General features: G+C 40.9%; 1 long non-coding RNA gene across 8 annotated transcripts in view; it reads right to left on the bottom strand.

Moving 5' to 3' along the window:
• The window catches only part of LOC106016502 (uncharacterized), a 120,321-nt gene that overhangs the window by 76,057 nt on the left and 27,074 nt on the right, over positions 1-17,190 (bottom strand). For 6 of the 8 annotated variants that reach the window (XR_002401230.4, XR_011804226.1, XR_011804228.1 and 3 more), the window contains exons 3-4: positions 11,217-11,340; positions 10,827-10,917 (exon numbers count right to left, since the gene is read on the bottom strand). This is a non-coding gene — a long non-coding RNA (uncharacterized lncRNA). Of the gene's footprint in view, positions 1-2,612; positions 2,710-6,631; positions 9,190-10,826; positions 10,918-11,216; positions 11,341-17,190 lie in introns of those variants that run through there. The other 2 variants (XR_011804230.1, XR_011804227.1) reach the window with 2 other exon arrangements.

Here is a 17,190-nt window from a genome sequence, read left to right as displayed (position 1 = left end):
CCAGGAGGTTCCACCCCAGGACGGTGCCACTTCCACCGCTGGGCACATCCTGTTCTGACAACAGGGGCTGGCACTTGAGAGGATTTCACATTGAATTTCACATTTGCATTATCAGGTGCATGAGTGAACTACACGCACAAGGCCAATTGTTCGTTTGTTCCACGCTGTAGTTGCTGTTATTTATGGATGTTTCAGGTCCTTGCTACATGTAATTGAGCATTATTAACTACACCACTCAAATGTTTCAATACAAAGGCATTTCCTCTCATAATTTATTTGTGAAAGATACAAGAGCTGTGAAGAACGCTTTTATATGGATAGTTCTAGTCATGAAAACACATTTCAAGCCTTCCCACAATTGTCCATGCTTTCGGGCAGTAGGCCAGCCACACTAACTTGCACCAGCCATTTTTAATACCTTCTTTAACACCCACCATGGCATCACCTAGACTCTCCCCTTCACTTAGCCAGCTACAGACCCTGAAAAATGTCCCTTGGTAGTGCCAAAACGGGCTGTACGGGCAGCTACATTCCCCTTTCCCAGAACAGCAGCAGCAGAGGTCCCCCCGGGGTACAGCAGCAGCTCCCTCCCCCAGCTTCTGGCTGGAGCATCAGAGCACAGGAGGGGGAACTCTCAGCACGTGCTCACGGAGCTCACCAGCTAAGCAGGGCCATCAGCAGGTAGCTTAAAATCAGTAAGACACATCTAGCGTGCAGCCAACACTAAACTGTGCTCCTGAGCCCCAGATTAAGGAAAGCAGACAGCATTTATCCCTGCATCTCCTGCCCCCCAGCTCAGCTCTGCTCCTGGCTCCTTGATGGCACAAACAGAGCTGACTTGGACCAACCTCTGACAAGAAATAAGTCACAAGAAAGGTGAAACTCCAGCGCATTCCCTGCCAGTGCCATCTGCTCAGGAGGTGAGCAGCACGTTCTCCAGGTCAAGACGTGATTTCCATTCAGTGGACGTGTTGCTCAATGTGTGCATAGTTCCCTGCAGTATCTGTATTTATCTCCCTTTTGAGAACTCATTGCACATTAAGCTAAATTCCTTCCATTCTTGCTATTTCTACACTATAATTACATTACAGATTTCATAAGCTAAAGCTGTGAAAAGCAACAATCCAGCTCTCTTTGAATGGGAACAGATTACACTTGCTCCAAATTCTATAGAATTTGTTTATGTTTGCATGATTTGAAAACCGCTGTGGGGAAAGAGGATTACTGTAACCACCATGTTTGTTTGGTTTTTCAAAGTGCTTGTTTTTCCATCATGCAGCAGATAACATCTGTAGTCATCATGCCTTAGTACTGTGAGCCTCCAAGACAGATAATTATAGCAGAGACGGACAAGATAAGGCTTGCTGGAATATCTCAGCTGATGCATTCCCCTACAAGCAAAAGAGTTTCCAGTGCTGTTGTTTACTGGTACCTTGCTCAACTTAGTTTTTCAAGACCTCCCACCACTTTCCTCTGAAAGCTTTTAATTCTTCAGACAATTGCGTGTCCATCTCCATCCCCCCCAAAAACAAAACAAAACAAAAAAAAATCCCTTCTTTTAAGCCTTTATTACAGGAACCATCCCTATTCTGGGAAGAAAAGACAGAGTATCAGGGCAGGCAGGGAGAGCTGTGTGTGTTCCTCAGTCAGAATTACGTTTCCCTGCTTGCTGGGGACTTCACACTTCCACGAGGGAGATGCTGTTCCCACCGCCTGGAGGACACCAATCTTTAGGTGACCCCATGTAGCATCCTCTCCTCCTGGAGCCATGCCCTGCCCCAGAGCTAAAAAGCCTGCTGCTTGGGATTCCCTCTGAAGAGGCTGAGGCACCTGTTCTCTTGCATGAAAATCAGATTCGTTCTGTCAAGAGATGTCCTTCAAAAGGGTTAGGTGCACGCGTACACAAAACATCTTTGACAAGCCCAGTTCCCAGAGAAAGGTCGCAGTGGTGCTGCACAGCACACAGCTGTAGGTTACACACAGCTGCAAGTCACAGCCTGATACGACAGCAATCAAAGCGTACCGGCAGCGCGCAGGAGATGCCGCCATGCTATACAAAGCCAGGTTTTAATCCAGTGTACCTCATAGCCACAGAAAGGCAGAGGAAAAAAGTCATTCAAAAGGCTGTATAAAGCCAGTCTGTTCAAAATGTTTAATAAAGCAATTACTGAAGTATGAACTAAACCCACAGAGTATTAAAAAGGCAAGCAAGCCACTTTTAATTGAATACAAGCACTTTTTAAAAGCTCTGCAAAGCAGGTACTGTGTGTATGAAGCTTACTATTTCATCTAGACATGCCTTTAAACGTGAAACATAGCTGAACAATGAATCCCTGGCAGAAGCAGAAATATGTTTCATATAGCTAAAAAAAAAAAAAATCAATGAGAAACTCTGAAACTGAACAACTCTGTTAATGGCATACCTACGTCTGCAGTGGTGCAGCAAAAAGGACTGCCAAGGGGCAACACGACATAGGAAATTTTGCTGCAGATCCATGTTTTGAGAGATCAGTAATGACCCCAAACCACTGCGCTGTGGTGGTAACACAGGGGACAGCAGTTTCAACATAACCCCCTGGAGTACCTGTAGGCAAAATAAACTCATCCCATACCTGAATAAAAATATATTCTTGGTAGCATGTCAGTCCCCCACGGCTTTAACACCTTTGTTCTTATGCTCCTTAGAAGTTAGAAACAATTTGCATGTTCCTGAATATAAAAGACAACATAAAATATAATCAAAATACAATAAAACTTCCACCTAGTGTTAATTGAAACAAACCAGGAGAAAGCTCTATTACTGAGCACGGTAAGCCACTACAGCTCCTGCCTTTTATTCTGTTCATGTCATATTACAGTGATTTGGATTTTGCAGTCTTTTCTCCAAGGAAATTCTTAATATGAAGGGTGGAAAGCTAGTGATAATAAAGATTAACATATAACAGACAGAAAGCGCTCCTTCTGGGTAATATCTCAAAGGACTACGTTTTCACTTAGACACCTCATTCTTTCCTGTAGAGAATCTGAAAACTTTGCCTAAATATATCCAACCCCACTGGATACATTTGGGCTTAAAAATATCATTTCAGTAATCATAAAACCATTAACATATGAGAAGAGCTAGTATTACTACAGTAATACCACTGCTGCCAGAAGTAATTGCACATTAGTTAGCATATAGTCCCTGTAAGAAACATCCACATCACTATACAAATTGCCTTTTTAAAAAATAAAAATTAAGCTTTTATTCCTCCTAATGGCAACAGCACAGGTCCTTGGTGCATTTAAGAAGGTTTAAATCAACTCTAGTTTCCCAGAGTTTTAAATGTCTTCAACCTTGTCCAAGCTGCTGCAGAAGGAAGTAGAAATTCAGCAGCTATAATTACAAGTAACTTTTTAGAACAAATACATGTGCTTGGAAAAATCTATTTTAGGAAACGTCAGCTTAGAAGAGGCATTAGTCCAGCTAGTACTGACACCTAGCAGTAGTCAAAAATGAAAGAATAGAAAGCTATTAATTTTCTTAAGTTACCTCCCAAAAATGGAGTCCCAAACTCATTTTTCACATAAAAATGGCAGCATTGAGAAAATGCCCAAGGATCAGTAGATGAAAAGTAGTTTATTTTCTGAAGAGAAATTAAAGAATGTAGATGACCATTCGTATTAATGGTAAGGTCAAAACATGACTACTGTTACCATCCCTACCAGAGATAGCATATTTTTGATTTACAGGTGATGTTTAAGCTATTTTGTGAGCAAAAGCAAACCATACAATATGTACCCAGAACCCCCAGTTCAGGGCTGCTATAACTGTTGATTTGTGTCCAACAGTAGCTCCGTAAGTACGCTCATTTTTATCTCTTCTATAGTCCCAGCTCACTGCAAAACTACTTTCCCAACCCACCCAAATGTCAATCAATGCGGAAATGAACAAGTCATTCAAGTCCTACACTGACAGGCAGGCAATTCTGCCATAAAATTAGCACTTTCTCTTACTTCTGTAGCAGTCATTATTGTCAAAATTGAAGTCCTGTAAGAAGGAAGTGACGTCTGTGTGTAACAGTATAATCGAAGGAGACACGGGGTTGAAAATCAAACCAAAACTGTGCAAGGTGAGATGGCAAGGGAAGGAAATCTGACTGGCTGGCTAGGGGAGTTATGTGCTCTGTCTTCTTGGTGAAGCAAAATGCCAGAAAGAAGCCACAATGTTAAGGTTAAAATAATCAATCTCATGTATTAGCTTACATTTCAAAAGACACCTGATCTAAATCAGCATGACATTCAAGCTCAGAAAACATTTCAATTGTCTTCTTCAGGTAAAAATATACATGGAAGTCAGCACAAGTTTTTCCCATATTTTGGTCTGCAATTATACCATTTTGGAAAATAAATTATCTATGTTCTGTCACTGCTATAGTTTCCTAGCTGGCTGAATATCCTTCCTGATATTACCTCCACTTAAAATACATCTCTCTAACTGGCTTTGTTCCCAAAATGAAGATCAAAAACTCATTAAGAATGCTCAATTAGTGACAGGAATTAACACCTACACATGATGAAAATGAACTTGTTTATTCTGTGAGACAGGGCACCAATTTATTGCAGACATTGCCTTTCTAAAGTTAAAGGAAATATTCTTATTTATATGGATGAAATACAAAAACTTACCCAAGCAGAAGTCACCGAGTATATTAAACAAACAAAATCCCTTACCGTTCTTGCCATCACATCTTTCCAATTTCACACCAGTTTTAGTTTTTTGTTTTAACCAATCTAGTTCCCAAACTATTTTTTTCCATGTTTATTGCAAGTAAACTTAATATATTCTACAGTTAAATGACAGCATCTTCCTCAAATAACAACCTCATTTAGCACTGGAACTCAGGGATCCTCAAATCAGTCTGAACAGAACAAACCACGAACCTTTCCCACTCAAAGGAGCTACGTGAAGCCATTCTCAGTTGAGAAAAAGGGGATGCCCACAAGGGCTACTGTGTGAATATTCATGACATTGGCAGGAACGGCCACAAAAGTTAGCATATGTACAGGTTCTCCATTGCCAGTTTTTCTGGGGATCCAAATCCATTTCACTATAGGAAGCTTCTGGTGAAGCACCATACCCTGGCCCCACACAGCCATAATCTATTCTACACAGAGCCTCACAGTTTACCTTTCTCTTTTCTGCGTCTCAGACTCCCTTCCTTCAAGGATGCTAATCTCCTCCAGGTAGAATGTGGCTTAGCTTTTTTAAAGCAGAGTATCTCATACCTGAACAGATTCCTCGATAATTCTGTGCAGACAGAGTCAAAATGCCAAAAAAAGAGCATGATGGAAGTTACACTGCATCCAGCCTACCCACATTAGCGTACAGGCCAGCACATAAATGGCTTAAACATCTTTTAGTTAAGAATCAACATCATGCAGTGATCTCCTAACATGTTTTCAGGGCTTCTGTTCTGAGGTTGCAGAAGATGTGAAGGTGTAGATGAAATAAAGTGATAAAGGCTTTTAATCCAGTTGGACAAACGCCAAATGCCCCGAATCCCCACAGACTCCATATCTAGCATTTCACATTAAAAATAAAAATAATATAAATAAATAAATATAGAAAAAGAATTTGTAGCATTTTAAAGGTGAGAAGATATCATTCTTCAGGGCACAAAAAGCAGTCCCAAACTGTTAAAGATAAGGGGAAAGAATTGAGTTTTATCCCTTCTATTCTAAAGGATAGCCACACAGTCCCTAGTGAGTACAGCCTAAGCTTGCTCTGGCCGTGCTCCAGGCTTGCAGGAAAGTACATAACCATGTTAGCCTAGCACTGAGCACAATCTAATAGCTCTTGTCTCTCAGCAAGAGCTATTACCTCAGTTCCAATGTGATTTAACTCAGTAAGACAGTTTTCAAATCAGAGTTCATTTACCTGTAGTTGGCCCAGTCTCTTTTGCCCCTTGACAGAGCTCTGATACAGATGAAGGAAGGGTGTGAAGTCTGGACAGAATCCTTTAATAGGAGTGAAACCTGCTGCCCTTGTATGTATTGGTGATGGACAAGAACTGCCTCACCAGCTGCGCGTGCCCTGTGCCTACTGCTTGGCTGCTGCTGGCACCCAGAAATACTGGACAAATGTATTGTGCCGTGAGGTACTCCTGGCTGGCAAATCTCTCCTCAGCCTTTCCATTCTGAAACATGTATGCAGAGCAGGAGGCATTAGGAAGTGGCCACAGGTATAATTCTGTGGTTTCTCCTGTTCTCCCTTAAATCTGAACCCTCTTATCTTAACACATGCAACAAGAAAAGACAAAATTGTGAGCTCCAGGAAAGCACACTTCCAGACTGCTGGCTGCAGTGCCAGAAATCCTAGTGACAGGATACAAGGCAACAGCCTCAAATTACACCATGGGAGGTTTAGATTGGGTATCAGGAAGAATTTCTTTACAGAAAGGGTAGTTCAGTGTTGGTATGAGCTGCTCAGAGAGGTGGTGGCGTCACCATGCCTGGAGGTAGTTAAGAGATGTGTGGATATGGTGCCTGGGGTCATGGTTTCATAGTGGACTTGTAGTGTTAGATGGATGGTTGGACCCGATGATCTTAAAGGTCTTTTCCAAACTAAATTATTCTATTAAAAGGTCAGTCTGCACTACACAGAAAGGGCTCAGAAAATTCTGATAAGTCTCCTGCATTGTGCAGAGTAGAGAGAAATGAAGGCTGCTCACTTTTAACAGTTGCTTTTTCATTCTATTAGGGTACCTTTTTAGCACTTTTTGTTTGTTTGTTTTTGTTCTTTTTTAAAAAACACTTTCATTACCTGTTTTCTTTTCAGAAAGAAATAAGTATCTGGAAAATCCACACCAGCTGCTGAAGTTTACAATTTCTTTTTTCTTCCTCCTTTTTTTGTATTCAAATTAGCACTAGTGGCTTCCCATACCAAAAGCTTCCCAGCAGAAAGGCAGTTCCATGACTGACACTGTGCAAGGAAAGGCCAGCTGGTCTTTAAAGCCTGCACACAAGGCAGCGCACTACTGGCTCAATACTTACCTTAACTGTAGCTTAAAAGGCAGGCTCCTACATTTCTATGAAAAATCCAGGATACTTTACCAACAGCTTTAGAAAAAGAAAAGAGGTTTGAACGACTCAAGCAGTTGGACTCTTTTACTTGCCAGCGGTGCTGCAGGGCTTCCACGCAGCAGCTAAGAACATGGAACTACTGCCTCTACAGACAGCAGCAACTGAAGTTTACACACTACAAGGAAAAAAAAAATACGTTGCACAAGACTTCAGGAGAATGAGGTGGCAACAGAGGCACCACCAACTCAAATTCAAAGCTGCCAGAAAGTATGGCAGCTCCTAAAAGATCCCAAAATGAAATATACTGGGACAATGCACACTTAACCCCTTCCCCAGAGCAGATTTTGCAGCCCTAAGAAAAAAAGGGCAGAGTCTGCCAACTTACTCCATTCAAGTAACTGACAGAAGTCATTTTTGGTATAGCAGTATTGCACAAACAAATGAAAACATTAGCTTGCTTGTTGTATTTCTTTTCTGAGCTCTATGGAAACACTAAACGGAAACTCTTTCTCCTAATCCTATTGAGCTGTTGTGCATACTTGGTTATTTGTTTGCTCACTGGAGTATTTTCTATTCCAGTTTCTAACAGCTACACTCACTAAACCCAATGGTTCCTATAATCAGAACACAACCGAGATAGTGCACAAATAGAAATGCAGACTCCAAAGCATCCATGCTTACCACCAGCACACGGCGTAGCATGGAAATAATAAATGGCACATCAAAGACAGTTTCCCAGCTGTAAAAGATTCTCCTTTTTAATTCATCAGCTCATTCAACTGCCACATTACTTTGTTACAGTTCATATTCAATACAAAGTAATCACAAGTGTTTTACTGGACTAAATATGGAATAATTTGTAGCAATTTGATCCAGAAGACAATAATAAAGGCTTTAATATCGCCTTTTCTGCTATTAGAAAGCACTTTTATGATAAAAACAAAGTTTCTTGACTTTCAGTAATTCACCATTTGGTCCTAATGTACTTAGATCGAAAAAAAATCCTTGGAGGTTTCAAAAAGCTCAAAATAGAGAAACATCTGCTAAAATTTAGGTGCAGCTGTTTAGTGAAGAGGTCCAACACTAGAAAAGCCAGTACTTAAAGCTCCCTCTGTAATCAATAAAAACTCTATTAAAAATGTCAGGGAACTGCGTGAAATATTTGCCCAGGTTCAAAGTAATTTTTTATTTATTTTAAAGCACTGACATCTTTTGGTCATCAAAACTTGGAGGGACTTTCTAATTTAGTGTCACACAGGTGTTTCAGCCGAAGTCCAACAAGGCAAAATTCCAAAGAGGCCAGAGCCTGCTGTTTTTCCAAAGCAGAGGTAGTTTGGTTTCCAGAATCAAGAGCCCCAAAGCACGTTAACCAGTCTGAGTTTTGGTAAAGGAGGCCTGCTGTATTTCTGGCTTGGAGGTGACTGAGCTTTAGTGGTGATCAAAGCGACTCCATGTCAAGTCTGTTACCAGCTCTAGACTCTTTTTAAGAACTCAGCAGAGGTTTGTCTGTGGAGCACTTTACATAGCATTACTGCATTGCTCTACTGTTTGGAGAGAACCTGAATGATATTTACCTAGAAGAATAATCCACATGATGCTAGAATAACCAAGGCGGGTGACCAGACCCTCCTTATCCTTAGCAATGGTTTGGAGGTGTCCCCCTCTAACCTGTTCATTTTTAATTGAAATGAAAGGGCCAGACAGATCAGTTTGGCAGCAATATCATCAATCACTAAGCCTGTACAGAGGAGGTAACACTCCTGGTGAAAAGGACACGGACTGCTCAGATGAGAAAGTTGCATCTGCTACTGTACCGCAGAGCAATCAGAGCATACCAGAAAACACAGTGAAAGCAAAATACAGGAGACTCAACATCTCCCTGGCTAATGCTATCTAGTGCCTGTGAGTACAGTGCAGATGACAAAATTAGCTAGCTGGTACATAGCGGTGAATAGAGTTCAAGGCTCTATTTCAAAAAGCAGCAGCAGCACTACACCCTTCACCAGTTACCCAAGTCAGCACAACTGGAGCAAATTTGTACCTTACAGCCTGTCAAGTTTCAGATGCTGTCTCCTCAGTATTTCTCACGTGGTTTGTACAGCTCCAAGCACTTGTTCAACATCACTGGAATAATGATAATAATGCAGTAGTGTGTTTTTAAAAAATAAGATAAAACATGGATAGTCTTATGCTTGTAATGGAAGAGTGAAAAGGAAGGATTCAAAAACAGTATTCACAACTGTAACATTGGTACCCAAAACCTCAACATGCTCAAAGATTTAGGTAGGTCTTGATTCCTCATAATTCTTGGGTTGGAGAACCTGACTGATCGCATCACAAATTTATTAAAAATAAAAACCACAAACTGCTTTCACCCTTTGGAGTTAGGAAGCTGAGGTTGTGCATGACAACTACTAGGAGTCTATAGAAGGTAATAAAACAAGGCGGAAGAGAGCAAACTGCACACAAGCTGTGGAGAAACTTTCTGAGCTGAAAGTGACGTGACTGCACATCTTGTGGGCAGTCCCTGTGCCTTCAACAACATGGCCATGGACACGGCCTCTTCCTTCCACCTTCCTTAGATTGAGGTTAGAAGGACTTTGTAATACTAATATTTATGTCACCCTCCTGCATTTTAGGAAAACGTTGACCTAAAGCACTAAGTGCATCTTGGAAACAGGTGTGTACTTCTGTCTCTTGTAAAAGATTTGCACTTCCCCTATTAGACCTCCTCAAAAAAGTTGTTCAAGCATTAAAGTGAGAGCCACTCGTTAAATTTGGAAATGTGTTCCCTACCACACAAAAGACAAAACCAAGAACAAACCCCACAGTCCCAGCTGTAACAGAACATACTAGGGTAACATTTCTTTATCAGAGCACAAGAGAACCATAGAATGGTTTGGGTTGGAAGGGACCTTTAAGACCATCTAATTCCAACCCCCTTACCATGGGCATGGACACCTCCCACCAGATGAGGCTGCTCAAAGCCCCATCCAGCCTGGCCTTTAAGACTTTCAGGAATGGGGCATCCACAACTACTCTACACAACCTGTGCCAGTGCCTCACCACCCTCCTAAGTAAGGAATTTCTCTAATATCTAAATCTACCATCTTTTAGTTTAAAACCATTACAGTTCCTGTAAACTACAGTTTTCCAAATTATAAGATGTTTAGCCACAATGCATAGACATCAAAACCTTTTCCTTTGCATTGTCACTTGAAACACATATCTTCCCAAGTCTTCCTACAAAAGAAGAATTTTCTCAAGAGCTACATTTACAGCTCAGGGATGTTACAAAACCATACTCAAAGCAGGTCTGCCCCAAAACAACCATTTTCCTTTTACCACACAAGATTCATGAGCTGGCAGCTTAGATACATGAAAGATTAACTTCTGTACAAGGAGTAACTTAAGTAGATGAGGACTTTCCAGGTGGGAAATCAGAAAATGGGGGCGGGGAGATTTGAAATCACAGGGAACATAAAAATTAAAGTTTGCTCCTTTGTTCCACAGTGTAAGAACTAAGGAGCTTCAAGTGAAACTTCTGGGGGAGCACTAAACCCAGGCAGAGACAGTAGTTAACAACACACAGTTTGCCTCTGGAACTTCTTGCTGGAAGACCTCATGGACACTCGTAGCTTCTTTAAGTTCAAAAAGCAAGCAGATAAATTCATGTGGCTCAGGAAGGCTCTGAGCCACAAATGGGTAGCAGTAATGATTGTGAAGAATGTCACCATGCACTTGTCTGTTCCTATACTCACCTCAAGTATCCATCACTGGCCCGCACTGAAGACAGCAAAAGCTCAAGGGACTTTTCATCTCTCCTGGTACAATCCCATGCTGATGAATTCCCTTCAGGGAAAACCAGTGAAAGAATGGAGAGAGCTAGAGACATCCAGGTGAAATTAAGTATTTCTTTGCTGACTGTTCAGGTTAACAGCAAGGGACTGCGGCAACATTTTTTAATTATTTGGGTCAAAAGAAAATGGCTTGTCACGGTTAGCTTTACTGCTGAACAACGCGCATCTGTGAGTGCAAACACTACCCAGAATATCCAAGTGACTTTTAAAAGACTTTTATGGATATTCCACTCTCAAAGGATGCTGGACGAGATCAATGGACGCCAACTGAGATCATTATGTATGACTTACCTTGCCCATTTCCTTCCCTTTCTGCCTTTGAGGCTCTTTTAGTGCACTGAATGTCTTTCTGGGGAATTTCATTTAATATCTTGGCAGCATACTCAATTCCTCCTGTCAGATCCTTGAGGCAGTCCTATAAATAAAGGGCAGAATGCTTTATTACTAGAGTCAGCAAAAGAATTGTGCACAATGATGTCCTTACTCATACCACAACGTTATTAAAATGTGCACACAGTTTCTGTGGTTCAAAAGCAAAGAGTCAAGCAATTGTAACTTCATGGCTTCAGTTCCCTCTTCTCCTAGATATACGCCTAACACTTTGTATTTTGAATTCTGCTCCACATGAGCTGCCACCTCTGCCTCCTCCACGTCTGTTCTCTCACTGAGGCCCACATCTCACTGCTCTTGCATGGACCTTCACATTCACTTGGTTTGTTTAATACTGATACAGCAGTAGTGCCAGAGGCTTCCGAGAGCAAACTGCAGGCTGCAGCACACAGCAGCCTGCTAAGACACAGCCCAACGTTACAGGAAGAGCTCAGGACTCCAACTTAACATTTTCAGTTCTAGTTGCCCTTGCATGCTAACATGCACGAGACCTGGAAGAAGTCCTGCAGGGTCCCCATTCCACGTCCACCAAAACTTCCACAGCCTGTTACTGTAGAACAGTGGCCTCATAAAAAGTAAAGTAAAATAGGAAGCAGGTCATTCATTGCTGAATGTACTAATTTAAAACTAGCCTACTTCAAAAGACTTCAAAGTACTTGCTAGTGTTATGGAACAATCCGTTCAGGGATGACTTACAGACACACATTGCAGCCAGACTTGTGATTTTATCATGACGCTCATCCGATTTGTGCACTCTATACCCATGGGCTTACATGAGCACGCAAGAATTTTAGTATTTACTTTTTTAAAAATGGGATATTTCTAACGTGAAGAAAGCTCTAAAATAGGACCAAATGTTGCTATTTCAGCGTTTGGGAACTGCAGTCCTAACATCAAAAACATAACCAGTTTTGAACTGGGCAAACAGAGAGGAAGAAAGGAGACTAGCTCCACTCTATGAGATTTTGTGAAGTTGATCCTTGCTAGAAAGGAAGATGTTGATTGCCAACGTTGTTTCATTTTATGGCAGAGCAACATACATTTCACCTAAACTCAGCCTTTTGAATGGGATGTAATTCCTCCAGGCTCCCTCTTTATGATGGCAAATACCTACAAAAGAGTGAATTATCATTAAACGCACAACGACAGCCTGCACACTGCTCTCCCCTTCTCATTCTAGCTGCAGTTGCAAGTAAGACCCACATGGTCGGAGCACTACTCTCACCCTTATTCCTGCCCTCTTGAGCTCCCCTCCTCAACAAAACAGAGGAAGTCGTACCTTACAACAGTTTTATGGGAGATGAATAATATTCAACCAGCAATAAGTCTACACTCCATTAACCAGAGTATCTGTATTTCTGAATGCAGACTTGGGGAAAGACCCATTTAATTAACTGCTGGGCTCATTTCTTGGAACAGGAGGGGGACTGGATATGGACGCATGCAGGTGCTGCCTGCCCAGCTTCTGCTCACAGCGACTCTTAGCCACGGAGCAGATGGGAGGTGTTATAAATGCCTCTGCTATGGTGTGTGTTGGCAGTGAAACAGAGGGATGTTGCAAATGATGGATCTTCTTGAAGACCTAAGAAGCTTTTTTTTTTTTTTTTTTTTTTTAAAACAGGTATCAGGCAGTACTAGAGCAACAATTCTACTTTGAAGGAAAGTGAAAAAATTCCTCCTCCGTTTAAGGACTTGATGATCCTTAAGGGTCCCTTCCAACTCAGGATATTCTATGATTCTATGATTCTAAACCCAGTGCATTTCTGTATTTTAATACAGTTGCTCTTCTTAGGCAAGATAACTCAGTTCCACATACCTTGTACACAAAAACAAGGCCATGCAAGACAGAATATTGGCATGCCTTTCACTTCAGCCCACCTCCAGCCCTACAGTAACCAGTTATCTCCTCCTGCAAATGTATTAAGTTTTATTTCTCAACTGCAGAGATTCTGCTTCTAAATGCTGTATTAAACTAGGCTATCCCTCTTAATAAAGTGTTCATGTAGGCCAGAACAAAGGTTTCAAATAATAAAATTACTGCTGGTCTAGAGTTGTAGCTGATACAATTCAGTATCACTCCACTAGGCCTTATTCACTTCACTGTTTACTCAGTAAAACTCATCCTGCTAAGATCAGTCATCAGCTTTTTCAATATGCACTACAACATCTAAATTTTGAATTTTTAATAGCAGGTTTCTGTGAGGGCTTCAGTTTTAATAAAACTGAAATTGTAGTTACAAAGTTCAAGTAGGCTTCACTTATGCGCACAGGCAATTTTTATCACATAGTCATGGGGAACACGAGCAGTTGTAAGCATTATGACCAGAAATATGATTTCATCTATACTAAGGCCAGAATCAAAAGAACTTGCGATTATTGCAGTAATAGAACCAGCAGCTGCCATCCATTAACACAAATCAAAATGTGAGAAAATAAAAAGTGCCATTACACGTGGTTTCTAATTATTACAAGCCACTCAATAAACCTACAAAAAGTGACATTGTTATTTGAACTGCATCCAGCTTAGTTTCATGCCTGTTATGTAGGTCTGTAGCAAAAATGCAATGAACTGTACACTTCATAGCAAAAAGAAATCTTCTGACTGGACATCTGTTGGTGGCACACAGAAACTCTGGTTTCCATTTACCTACAGAACAATAAAAACAGAGCCTGAGGTCTCAAGAAAGAAAAAAAAAAAAACAACAAGGTTTGTAAAGTGACTTCTTTAAATTGGTCTGAATAGCCAAAAAAATAATGCAGATGCAACACTAAATTGTGCATCAAAAAGCAAATCAAAGATCTATTTAGCAGCTCACAAACACAGGTATTAAACTTGGAAAAGGAGGACGTTCATGCAGTCCTAATAGGTATTTTATCTGATATACACACAATTCTCATTCATATACATAGAAATGAATTGTGTGTGTATATCAAACTAAGGACATACAGTTTCATAGTCAAGGATTAAGCTAGCATTGTGGGACAGACCGCCTTTAGGCACATTAAGGGAAAAAGAAAAACTCTATAAAATCATACATTATGCATTTTTAAATACAAGCAGGCAGTAACACTCCTCACTGTCTTTGAACAGGTATCAATGTCAAATGCAGGGCTGGAATGTCATCGCTGCTGGCAGGGCACTACTGTGAGGACACTCAAGTATGCAGCGGTCCCACTGACACCATCAGGTGTTGTTTATGCATGATCCAAGTCTGGATGTCAAGGCAAAACAGAAGGAGCCAGCAGGGAATATACCGCAGAAGAATGGGGTAAGAGGAGAAGCATTAGCTACAGATACTAATAAAAACGAGAACATTTTTACTTCTCTCTTTCAAAAGGGAGCTTATACAAAACTAAATTTTACTGTAAATGGGAATGATCCTGACATTAAAGAGTTGACATTTAGGCTATACACACACTTACGAAGAGCTTAAAATTGGAAACACATTCCTATAATATTCAGTATCCACACACAAAAAAAATCTTAACCCCATTGTTTAAACCAAGTTTTGCTCCAATCTGCCAAAACATGGGACCATTTTGATAGACAAAGCCAACGGAAAACATACACATAAGTAGTTCTCACTTTTTAAAATGAGGTGACCTGCACAATACTTCTAGCTTCACAGTCCATACATGCTTTTGATTTGAACCACAGAACAGCTTTGAGGAAAAAAAGTAACATATTTTAAAAGACTAGATATCTCTGAAACCAGTCTCAGAAAGCATTCGAGTACTTTCCCAGAGGCTTCTTTCACTGCACAAAGAAGCTAAACCCACGGTGCCCAAACACTCTCCTTTTCAGATGAGAAATATCACTGTGCAAAGCAGTTCTGCTGCTGGGCAATCACACTGTATTTCAGGAGATCTGAATTCCAACTTCTCTTTTCCCACTCTAGACTCATGCTCCCCCAAGGGAGCTACAGTAAATTACTTGATTTCTTCCTGACTTCACTTCCCATAAGTAGATAAAAATATTTCTTTGGTTCCCCTCTGTGCCTACTGATTTGGATTTCAAGGTGTGCAGATTTTTAAACTACATCTGCGCAGCACTCTTCCTGTACTGTTTGATTCCCATTGATCTGTGCTAATGACAAAGCATATAAAAACCTCCACAAGCTAAAAGAGAACTGATAGGGGCACATCCAGGTTTATGCTTGCAATGGAACCAGCACTGTTTACACCCAAATGCAAAACTGGAGAGCCTGGGCCGGGGAGATGCAGCATATAACTGCTACAATGACCATTCGTACTGTAGGCAGAGCCTGCCTCTCCTCTGAATTTGTAGGATGTGGAACAAGGAAAGCAAAGTGCTAGGGCTTTATGAAATGGTTACAAACCTCTTTAGTTACAAATGTTGTTCTACTAGGTGACCATAAACAATAAATACGCATTCACTGATGTAGCAGAGCACACCACATCAGATGGCCACGAAGTCACAGCGTTGGTGTAAGCATGCTTCACTCTCAGGTAAAGCACACCAATGCATTCACTTGACTGATTTCCCCTTATCAAGGCAACATTTGCCTTCCGTAATCATGAGACATACACTGACAAACATAAGATCCAAGACTAGGTGCAGCATAGGGTACATGTTTAGTGGAATCAAACTAGATGAAGTACTACAATCAGCCTTTAAACCTGGCCACAGAGCAATTGGTTGAATTATTTGCATGAAACCAGTGCTATCTTGGGACACTTTCAGTTCCCCCCCTTTGCTAAAATTCACAAGAGTCCTCATTAAAGATATGAAGGTGCATTAAATGAAGGCAGAAATTAGAGCTAATTTTAAATATGCACTGGTTTAGCAGAGCCTTGTAATCTGCCCAGGTGCATTACACTTGTGATTTCCTTAATGTTTCTTTAATGATTTTGGAAGGCAATTCTCTGCTGCATTGCAAACCAGTTTTGTTCAGACACATTCAAGTTTTCCCACAGTGGAGTAAGCAAGTTATCAAGAGAACTAATTAGCTTGACCTTCTATTTGCCCAGTAATGAGAAGTGCATCAAACAGGTCTCTCTTTTCATGTCTGAGCCTGTCAATTAAAGCCCTGGCTTTCTACTCATTGCATTGTCCTCAGGAATATTTACCATAAGCACAGCCAATATAAGCTATGCCCTATCCACTCACCTCTTCACACCACCCGGTAATAGCTTTGAATTTTCTTCAGTGGAGGAAGACAGCTTTGAATGAAAATTCCTCTGCAAAAGCTGCACAAAATATTCTGAATTCGGAGTTCTTTAAGCAAATTAAGGGCTACAAATACAGACACTAAAGTACTCTACAAGCAAGAACCACTTTCTAAAGACTAACCATAGCCTGATTTATTAAGAAATCCAGGAATTGCTGCATTTCACCAGCTATAGATCCTGATTTCTCTAGCACTCTAACAGACAGCACACCTTTATCATGCAGCCACTTAGCTTTTATATCCCATCTCCTTTCACAAATAGAGTAAGCCAGAAGAGAAACCATCAAACCATCAAAATCAGAGACAAAGACCTGAGGACTAATGGGAATACGGACTCTGACGCAGATTATCCCTCATGTTACACAGACAAGCTCTTAACAGTCAAGGCTGCGGAATGACAGGGGAGCAAACTGGGGAAGGCTTTTTGTAGAGGAAATAAGGCGTTTGTATTTTTTCTACTTTGAGATAACCCAGATGTAAGTGTAATTCCAGCAATTTCTGCAAGACCACGGAATCACAGAATCACAGAAGTAGGCTTTAACACCTAAGACAGTACTTTTCCATTCTACGGCCTCAGTTCTGGACATTCCTGACATCTTCTGCGCATACTTTTACAAACGAAACCAAAAGCCTTGTAACGTAACATTCCATGAGAGTTCCTCTGCTTGTTAAGGAAATTTCTA

Source organism: Anas platyrhynchos, chromosome 20 (assembly GCF_047663525.1).
Source record: "Anas platyrhynchos isolate ZD024472 breed Pekin duck chromosome 20, IASCAAS_PekinDuck_T2T, whole genome shotgun sequence".
NCBI lineage: Eukaryota > Metazoa > Chordata > Aves > Anseriformes > Anatidae > Anas > Anas platyrhynchos.
This window is presented reverse-complemented; position numbering and strand designations above follow the sequence as displayed.